Here is an 11,186-nt window from a genome sequence, read left to right as displayed (position 1 = left end):
TGGCATATCCATTTTTCCACCCAGAAAGGAAATTAGTTTGAATTGGGTTTTTATAAATGTGAAAGGAAGCCAGAGTTTCCTCTCTTGTTATTTATTTATTTTGAGAAAGACAGCACGTGTGCAAGCAGAGGAGGGGCAGAGAGAGGGAGAGAGGGTCCCAAGCAGACTCCATGCTGTCAATGCAGAGCCTGAACCCACAAACCATGAGATCATGACCCGAGCCAAAATCAAGAGTTGGATGCTTAATTTGAGCCACCCAGCCTCCCTTCCTCTCTTTTTAAAAAACAGCATCTTTTGGGGCACCCGGGTAGCTCAGTTGGTTAAGCATCTGACTTCAGCTCAGGTCATGATCTCACGGGTTCGTGGATCCAAGCCCCACGTCGGGCTGTGTGCTGACAGCTCAGAGCCTGGAGCCTGCTTCGGATTCTGTGTCTCCCTCTCTCTCTGCCCCTCCCCTGCTCGCGCTCTGTCTGTCTGTCTCTCTCTCAAAAATAAATAAACATTAAAAAAATTAAAAAACAAAACAGCATGCAGTCTCACTATGGAAACTTTGGGAGTTATGGGAAAGTCTAAGGAAGAAATAATGATTCATAATCTTTCCTCCATGAGAGAGCCACTGTGAACCTTAGTGTATGTTTCCCTTTAGCCTGGAAAAGGGATTTTTTTTTTCAGATGTGAAAAATCCTGATGCAAAATAATTTGATTGTGAAGTGATTGCCCAAAACTCGAGGGAGAAAGGAAACAGGCTGGGAAATTTTTTAATGCTTTCTGCCCTCGCTCTGATATAATCGTTTCTCAGTAACAGAGAACAGTGTGGACTTTGAGATTGCTCCAAAATGCTTTCGGGCTCTCGCAGACATAACCTTTCCACTAGGGTTACTACATTAACCAGCAATACTGGTCCAGTGTCAACTTCATCAGATCTTTTCACAACTGGGCATCCTCCTCAATCCTTGCAGTTCAGGTCCCAGAATTTGGAATTTCACGGGGGTTTTTGGATAATTTTGATTTAAGTGCAACTGACTTCCATAAATGCTTCTCCTGGTGCAAACATTTGGGGACAGGGAAAATCAACTGAAAGATGACTTTACTTAGTAATCGAAGAGAGGCATTTTGAAGCGATTGAAGAGAGGGACCTAAGACGTGGCTGGCTCCCCTCCGTGGGTTAAGCTGGAGGCTGGAGGAGCTAATTCCTTAGAGACGCCAAGGTCACAAGGCCCCGGTGCTTCAGGACCTGATGGCAGAGGATGGCACAGAGTGGGGGCAGAGGTCCCCAGGGTTAGATCTGGGAGATAGTACATTGGGGTTGGCTTTGGAGGGCTCCCAAGATGCCATTTGCAGTGGCAGTGGCAGTTGGGGGGTCCTCTGGGTGACCTAACATAAGGTGGCTGTCCACAGGGGAAGACAGACAAGAGGAAGAACCCGGAGTCAGTTGCTGCATGCATGCAGCATGTTGCATACATGCTCACAAGCTTCCTTGTGAGGAGTCCCAGGAGATCAGAGAAGAGGTGGCTGGGGGATTTTGCAAAGAAGGGTAGAGATCCTGGCTGAGGAAAAAGCACACAGGTGGTCACCAGGCGTACTCTTTAGGAGCTGCATTTGGCTGCTGATACAAAGGTCTTCAACGGCAGAGCCTTAAGCGACGTAGGCTGGAGAACTGCATGGTGCCATCCCGGCTGCGGTCTAACTCTCCGCTGCACAATCTTACAAGAGCACAAGGGCTTTGCTGGTTTCAGGATGGCTTTTGCAGCTGAGTCCATCACATCTACCTGAAGGTGGGAAGGATAGGCGTATTCCTTTGCTGGGGCTACCATAACAAAGTACCACAGACTTGGTGGCTTCAACAACAGTAATTTAGGGGCACCAGCGTGGCTCAGTCGGTTAAGCGTCCGACTTTGGCTCAGGGCATGGTCTCATGGTTCATGGGTTCGAGCCCCGTGTCGGGCTCTGTGCTGACAGCTCAGAGCCTGGAGCCTGCTTCGGATTCTGTGTCTCCCTCTCTCCCTGCCCCTCCCCTACTCGTGCTCTGCCTGTCTCTATCAAAAATAAATAAACATTAAAAAAATTTAAAATAAAAGAAATTGTTTTATCACAGTTCTGGGGGCCAGAAGTCAGAGAGCAGGGTGTGGGCAGGGTTAAGTTTCTTCTGGGGCTTCTTTTTTTTTGTTTATGTTTTTATTTTATTTTTGAGAGAGAGAGAGTGCATGAGAGCGAGGAAGGGGCAGAGAGAGAGAGGGAGACACAGAATCTGAAGCAGGCTCCAGGCTCTGAGCTCTCGGCACAGAGCCTGATCTGGGGCTCGAACTCACAGATGGTGAGATCGTGACCTGAGCCGAAGTCGGATGCTTAACTGACTGACCCCCCCCCCCCCCAGGTGCCCTTACTGAGGCTTCTTTCCTTGGGTTCTAGGTGACCGGCTTCTTCCTGTGTCCTCACGTGGTCCTTCCCTCTTCATCCCTCTTTGTGTCCTAATCTCCTCTTCTAAAAACACCAGCCATACTGGATCAGGGGCCACCCTGACAATCCTCATTTTAACTTAATCACCATTTTAAGGCCCTATGCCCCAATACAGTCAATTTTAGGAATTAGGACTTCAACATATGAAGGGGGCACAATTCAACCCATAGTCAAGGGGAAAAGGCAAAAGGATATGTCACGTCTTAGCTGATCAGCCCGCTTTAATGGGCTTTTCCTGAAGCCTCAACCCACAATCATCACATCTCACCGCTCTTCCTTGGCGAAGAGGTAGGACATGTAGTTGTCTGTACCTTGACACATCGCTGCGCTTACTAAACCCGGGTGTGGTTGGTGAAGAAGAAAGGGAAATGGGTCTGGCCGGACAGGAGTATTGAAGTTAACATGCCTTCATTAGTAGCCACAGACAAGGATGGCTCTACGCCCCACGACTTATGCCGGCCAAGCAGGCACGTCTCTTCACTACGGACATCTATTCACCAGGCATTCATCTCGCGGCCTGCGCTAGAAGGTATGGAGCTTGGCGGCTGGCCATCCACCCCAGGCCTGGGCGTCTCCCTTGGGGTGAAAGGTGCCCTCGGTGAGGCTCAGGCTGGGGAGAAGGGCAGCGAAGGGGAAGAGAAAGAAAAATGAACAGAAGCCCGGGAGCAGGGGAGGGAATGAAGACAAGAGGCAACGATAGGCCGTGGTGAGGAAAGAGCAGGTCCCGTCCCCAGACACCGCAGCGCCCCCCCCAGCACCAACCGGGAACAGTCCTGAAAGCCCGGCAAGCTTGCTGCGGAAGTCCCAGCCCTGTGACTTCTTTGGAGAAGAAGTACCCGTTTGGTCCTAACCCCTGCTCATCCACGAGCTTCCTGATTTCTGAGTCCTCGATTTCCCGTGCTCCTAAAAGGTGTCGCGATGCGAAAAAATGGACGTGATCGACACTGGGCTAAGTTGCTCATTTCCCATCAAGGCCACTGCCCGTGCTCCCCGTGGCTCTAGTGCTTCTGCATGAGTCAGTCACTGGGGTGTTGGCTGGCAAGTGTTGTTTGATTTCCGATGCAGATGTAGCCGTGCCCGCAGCTGAGGCGGGCACAGCTCCCTGGAGGGAAGGAGGGACAGCATCACCACGGTAATGAGATGACTGGCTGGGCACTGAGCTAAGCGCCTTCCTCCAGAAGGGCAGGAAGACGTTGTTCCTCCCTCTGTTCCCCGGTGAGTCATGGCTGACTTGCACAACCCCCTCCTTCCCCAGGAACAGCTGGCATCTCCTATTTCGCAGGAAAGTAAGAACGAAGGTCAAGGTGGGAAGCGATTGTTCTTCTACCAACACCGTGTAGGTTCTCTGGTTTTATCCTTTCTAATTAGGATATAGGTCTCTGCTGAGGGCGTGTGTAATCTGGTTAAACTTTTTTTTTAAGAAGCTCTGGCTGGTTTTATTACAGAATTTTTTTTTTGCACGATTTACTTTTCATTAGTCTGCTCTGGCATGCTTCTTTTTCTCCTTCTTCTTCTTCAAATAGGTTTTTAAATCAATTGATTTTTGAGAGATAGAACACGCGCGGGCACACGAGGGGTTGAGGGGCATAGAGAGAGGGAGAGAGAGAATCCCAGGGTTGCACAGCACAGTCAACCTTTTAAACTTGTGTGAGAATATATGTACTTCCTAGGGGCACCTGGGTGGCTCAGTCCGTTAAGTGTCCGACTTTGGCTCAGGTCAAGATCTCACCGTTGTGGGTTCGAGCTCGGTGCTGATGCCTCAGAGCCTGGAGACTGCTTCAGATTCTGTGTCTCCCTCTCTCTCTGCTCCTCCCAGCTCACACTCTGTCTGTCTGTCTCTCTCAAAAATAAATAAACATAAAAAAAAAAAAGAATATATGTACTTCCTTCAGAGGTTGATACTTAGAGGAGGAAAATATTCCTTTGGATGTTTACAAATTCCTGAAGGTAGTTTTGATTTATTTTCTTTGCATCCCCAGGGCTTGTGGCAAATAGTACGTATGTAATACATATTGAATAAATGAAGGTTTTTAAAAATCACTCACATGAACACTCATGAATTGCTGGTGGGAATAGAAAAGGGTGCAGCCACTTTGGAAAACAGTTTGGTATTTAAAAAAAAATTTTTTTTTTAACGTTTATTTATTTTTGAAACAGAGAGAGACAGAGCATGAATGGGGGAGGGTCACAGAGAGAGAGGGAGACACAGAATCTGAAACAGGCTCCAGGCTATGAGCTGTCAGCACAGAGCCCGACGCGGGGCTTGAACTCACGAACCGTGAGATCATGACCTGAGCCGAAGTCGGACGCTTAACCGACTGAGCCACCCAGGCGCCCCAACCATTTGGTATTTAAACATACACTTACCATATGTGATAATTAATCTCACAGTCACCTTGGCTAGGTTATGGTGCCCAGTTGTTTGGTCAAGCACCAGTCTAGATATTATTGCAAATATATATATTTTTAGATGTGATTAATAATCATTATATATATATATTTAATGTTTATTTATTTTTGAGATGGGGGGAGGGAAAGAGAGAGGGGGACAGAGGATCTAAAGCAGGCTTTGCACTGACAGCAGCCAGCCTGACGCAGGGCCTGAACTCACAAACTGTGAGATTATAGCCTGAGCCGAAGTTGGATGCCCAACAAACTGAGCCACCCAGGTGCTGCTTTAAAATCAGATTTTGAGTGTGGTGGGCCTTGTTTGATCAGTTGAAGGTCTCAAGAATAAAGGCTGAGGTTCCTGAAGAAGTAATTCTGCCCTAAGACTGAAACACAGAGACACCCCCCCCCCCCCCCCCCCCCGTGTCTCCTGCCTACCAGCATGCCCTGAAGATCTCGGACTGCAACATCAGCCCTTATCTCTTTTTCTTTTTAGAGCAAAAGAAGCCAGTTTCAAAAGCCTATATGAGTCTATTTAATTGAAATTCTGGAAAAGGCAAAACTGTGAGAATGGAAAACAGGTCAGTGGTTGCCAGGGCCTGGAATTGGAGGTGGGATTGACAATAAAGAAGCAAGAGCAAATTTGTTGGGCTGATGGAACAGCTCTATACCTTGATTGTGGTTAGATGACTGTATGCATTTGTCAAAACTCATCAATCGGTACATTCAATAGACTACTTTCCTATACACAAATTATTCCTTGATGAATCTGCCTTTATTTATTAAAAAAAATTTTTTAATGTTTTATTTATTTGTGAGACAGAGACAGATCATGAGCAGGAGAGAGGCAGAAAGAGAGGGAGCTGCAGAATCTTTAGCAGGCTCCAGGCTCTGAGCTGTCAGCACAGAGCCCGATGCAGGGCTCAAACTCATGGACCGTGAGATCATGACCTGAGCCGAAGTTGGACACTTAAACAACTGAGCCACCCAGGTGCCCCGATGAATCTGACTTTAAGAACAATCAGTCTGGGGCACCTGGGTAGCTTAGTCGATTAAACGTCTGATTCTTGATTTCGGCTCAGGCCACGATCTCAAGGTCGTGAAATGGAGCCCCACATTGGGCTCTGCACTGACAGCACGGAGACTGCTTGCGATTCTCTCTCCCTCTTTCTCTGCCCCTCCCCCATTCATGCTTTCTCTCTCTCTTTCTCTCTCAAAATTAATACATAAAGTTAAGAAAAAAACAGTCTTTTTGTGGTCACTCTTATAATCTCTTATTCTGTTGAAAGACATGGTAAAGAAATTAATTCTAATACATCACTGCTTTTTCTAGGAAGGTCGAAGTGTTAGATGAGCTATAACACAAAACAAAAATTTGGGGGGGCATGGACAAAAACTTTCTGTGAACTAGAGATTCTCACTTATTTGAGATTTGTTTATAAATTATTTTAGAGTAGGAACATTTTATAACTATTTAATGTAGTAGAAAAAAATCAATATATGGATGTTAGGTTATAGTCAAGCTTAATTGAAGTTATGCTTAATAAACAGTGATTTGCTTTTAACATAGCTTTACCCTAGTGATACCTAGTGATTTTATACTTAATAATTAATATATTTTAAGAAAATAACTAGATTGGAATGTTTGGGTGGCTCAGTTAAGCACCAGACGTTGGCTCAGGTCACGATCTCGCGGTTTGTGGGTTCCAGCCCCGAGTCGGGCTCTGTGCTGACAGCTCAGAGCCTGAAGCCTCCTGCTTCAGTTTCTGTGTCTCCCTCTCTCTCTGTCCCTACCCCACTCGCTCTCTCTCTCTCAAAAATAAATAAACATTACAAAAAAATTTAAAAAGAAAATAACTAGATTGGCTATTTTCAAAAGGACAAAAAATAACGAGTGTTGGCAAGGATGCAGACAAAAGGGAACCCTCATGCGCTGTTGGTGGGAATGTATACAGTTGCCATGGAAAAAAGTATGGAAGTTTCTGAAAAAACTAAAAATAGAAATACCAAATAATTCAGCAATTCCACTTCTGGGTATTTATCCAAAGAAAACAAAAACAAACACAATTTGAAGAGATATATGCCCCGCTATGTTCATTGCAGCGTTATTTACAATAGCCAAGATATGGAAGCAGTCTCAGTGCCATCCACAGATGAATGAATAGAGAAGACATGTGAAGAGAGAGGAAAATGGGTGATGGGCATTGAGGAGGGCACCTGTTGGGATGAGCACTGGGTGTTGTATGTAAGCAATGAACCACGGGAATCTACCCCAAAAACCAAGAGCACACTTTCCACACTGTATGTTAGCCAATTTGACAATAAATCATATAAAAAAAATATGTGTGAAATATTACAAGGGAATATTACTCAGCCATAAAAAGAATGAAATCTTGCCCTTCGCCACAACATAGATGGACCTCGGGGGTATTATGCTAAGTGAACAAGTCAAAGACTCATGCCATGTGATTTTCACTTATATGTGGAATGTAAAAAATAAAACAAATGAATAAACAAACAAAAAACCCCAAATAGATTCATAGATACAGGAAACAAACTGTTGGTTACCAGCGGGAAGAGAGTTAGGGGTGAAATAGATGAAGGGGATTAAGAGATACAAACTTCCAGTTACAACGTAAAGAAATCACAGGGATGGAGTCATGGGGGGCAGCACAGGGAATATTTATAGTCAATACTAGTGTAATCACTTTGTACGGTGATAGATGGTGAGCAGTCTTATTGTGGGGGTCATTTTACAATGTATAAGATCAAGTATCTATGCTGTACACGTGAGACCCTGAAGCTAACAGGATATTGCATGTCAAATATACGTCAAGAAAAACAAGAGGAAGCCACAAGACAAGAGCAAGAAACATTCGTGGAAATATTTTTTACAGTCGTGAAAAACAGGAGATCGCCTAAGTCAATAGAAGATTGGTAATATCAATGATGTTGTATCCCCCGAAAAGCTATAGGTCTATATTTATTAACCTAGAAAAAAGACTGTGACAAAAGATTACAAAACAGAATACATGCTAGGATTTCTTTAAAAAAAAAAATGCATGCGAGCGTGTATACTTTGTGAGTATATTTAGAAAAAAGCTTGAAAGCCTAGAACAACAAGATGTGAAGAGTCATAAATTATTTATAGTAGAATTACAGAGCCAAGTTTCCGTATTGTCTCATTTTAAAAATTAAAGTATTTAAGTTTATAATTAGAGACAAAATTTATTTCCACTTCGTAAAAGAAAACAAGACTTGTCTACTATTCCCCCACCCATCATCAAATCATTAAAAACCTGATAATAATTATATGGGTGTCCTGGTAATGCAAAAAAAAAAAAAAAAAAAAAAAAAAAGGAAAAGGAAAAGAAAATGGCTTCATTCATGTTAACATAGCGAATCCAGGTAGTTCAGCCTTTATAAATGTGAAATGTGTAGCAGTGAAAAAGAAATTGGAGAGAGGTGCAAGTTTTCATGCCATGCAACAAACATATGTGGAAAATAATGCAATGGCTCAGTGGTAGCTCATCTCAGAAAGTGCTAGCACAACCTACTTTCTGAAAGCAATTACTGCAAATCGCTGGGCCAGGGAAACTCAACTCGTTCCATACTGAGTGACAAAAACAGCAGCAAAACTGATCAGATGCAGTAACAACAAAAAATAATGACGAAAATAGTCACCAAACATTTTGCGATAAATTTTTTTTAAATATAAGAAATTGCTCCTCCTGGGGCGCCTGGGTGGCTCAGTCGGTTGAGCATTAGACTTTGGCTCAGGTCAAGATCTCACAGTCAGTGAGTTCGAGCCCCGCATCCGGCTCTGTGCTGACAGCTCGGAGCCTGGAGCGCACTTGGAATTCTGCGTCTCCGTCTCTCTGCCCCTAACCCACTCGCGTTCTGTCTCTGTCTCTCTCAAAAAATAAACATTAAAAAAAAAAAAAAAAGAAATTGCTCCTCTAAAAGAAGACCCAAAGCAGAAATAGATGAACTTAGAAGGAGATGGTGAGGAAAAGGAGGCTATGGCCAGAAAGCAGGAGGAAATGAAATATGGGCTGGAGCTTATTCTAGAAATTTCAATATTGCTAACATTTTAATATATTTCATTATATTAATTTGAGAAGGAAATTATATAATTATCTCCATAGGTGCTGAGAATAAATGCATTTGACCAAATTAAAAAACTCTGCTTGATAAAAAATACTGAATAAAATAGACATAGATAGATATTTCCTTAACATGGCAAAATAGATTGATCTCAGTTCAAAACCCAACCTCGAGCTTAATGGCGGAACTTAGAAACATTTCCAATAAAGCCAGGAACAAGATAAGGCTGTCCGTTGCCACCGCTATTATGTAACAGAGTGCCAAAGATTTTAACTAAGGCACGTAGACAATAGAAAGAAATTAGAGGTATAAAAATTGGAAAAGAGAAAGTAAAGCTATCACTGTTTGCAGAGGTTATGATTGTAAACTTGAACAACCCTAGAGAAATGAACAAGAAACTACTCGATAACTAAGTAGGTAAAAGCTTAGTAGCTTTACGTATATATACACACCACAACCAGCCAAAAGGAAGAAAAAGCCCATGTATAATAGCAACAGCAACAAAGTTAAAATACCTAGGAATTGGGGCGCCTGGGTGGCGCAATCGGTTAAGCGTCCGACTTCAGCCAGGTCACGATCTCGCGGTCCGTGAGTTCGACCCCCGCGTCAGGCTCTGGGCTGATGGCTCAGAGCCTGGAGCCTGTTTCCGATTCTGTGTCTCCCTCTCTCTCTGCCCCTCCCCCGTTCATGCTCTGTCTCTCTCTGTCCCAAAAATAAATAAACGTTAAAAAAAAAATAAAAAAAAAATACCTAGGAATAAACTAAACAAAAAATGTCCAAGACCCATAGGCAGAAAACTTGAAAAAATTCTTAAAGATGCAAAAGAAGGCTTGGAACCACAAATATAATTCTCCCTGAAGTCGTTTATACATTTAATTCAGTCCCAACAAACATTTCAATAAGTTTATTTTTTTAATGTTTGTTTCTTTTTGAGAGAGAGAAAGAGCACGAACTGCAGAGGGGCAGAGGGGACAGAGGATCCAAAGCGGGCTCGTGTGGACAGCAGACAGCCCCATGTGGGGCTTGTACTCACGAACCATGAGATCATGGCCTCAGCCGAAGTTGGATGCTTAACCAACTGAGCTATCCAGGCACCCTGGTTTTTTGTTGTTCATTTTTTTTTTTATTGTTTTAATGTTTATTTATTTGTTTTGGAAGAAAGGGAGGAGAGAGACTCAAGTTTATTTTGTTGAAAATGTTTTAGTTTTGAAAATTAAAAAGAAATTTCTTTTTAGCGCTTATTCATTTTTGAGAGACGGAGAGAGACAGAGCGTGAGCGGGGGAGGAGCAGAGAGAGAGGGAGACACAGAATCTGAAGCAGGCTCCAGGCTCTGAGTTGTCAGCACAGAGCCTGACACGGGGCTCGAACTCACTCACTGTGAGATCATGACCTGAGCTGAAGTCCAATGCTTAAGTGGCCACGCCACCCAGGTGCCCCACAGTTTTCAAAATTTGATTCTAAACTGTATATTTAAAAAATGGTAAGGGGCGCCTGCGTGGCTCAGTCGGTTGAGCGTTTGACCCTTCATTTGGGCTCAGGTCATGATCTTGCGGTTATGGGATGGAGCCCTGTGCTGGGTGTGCAGCCTGCTTAAGATATTCTCTCTCTCTCTCCCTCTGCCCCTCCCCTGGTTGTGCATGCACTCTCTCTCTCTCTCAAAAAAAAAAAAAAAAAAAAAAAAAAAAAAGTAAGAAAAACCTGAAGATAAAAGCAATGATAAAAAAATAGTAATATGGGATATTAAACATTATAAAGCCTCATAATACTGGCATCTGAAAAATATGAAGTTAGCACCATACCTCACACCTTATCTCAGGATAAACTCCTGGATATAATATTTAATGGATGTAATATTTAAATGTGAAAAATGAAACCATAAATGTCCTCGAAGAAAACAGAAGGGAATCCTTTAAAACCTTGGGGTGAGAAAGGCCCTTCGACCTGTGACTTGAAATCCAGAAACCATAAAAGAAAAGGTGGATAAATTGATTACACCAAAGCAAAGTTTGCATGAAAATTAAAGCCAAAGCCAAAGCAAAATTATGTGACCTGAAAAGACAGACAACTGGGGCATAACATTTGCAACCCATATCATACACAAGGGACTGGTCTTCCTGGTAAATAAAGAGCTCCTAGAAACCGAGAAGACAAAGACTAGGAATCCAACAGAGGAAGGAGTGAAGAATGTCAACATCTGGAAGACTGGCAGAACTCCCAAAGTTTGATACCGTGT

The sequence above is a fragment of the Felis catus genome, chromosome D4, assembly GCF_018350175.1.
Source record: "Felis catus isolate Fca126 chromosome D4, F.catus_Fca126_mat1.0, whole genome shotgun sequence".
Classification (NCBI taxonomy): domain Eukaryota; kingdom Metazoa; phylum Chordata; class Mammalia; order Carnivora; family Felidae; genus Felis; species Felis catus.
Note: the sequence above shows the minus strand (reverse complement) of the source record.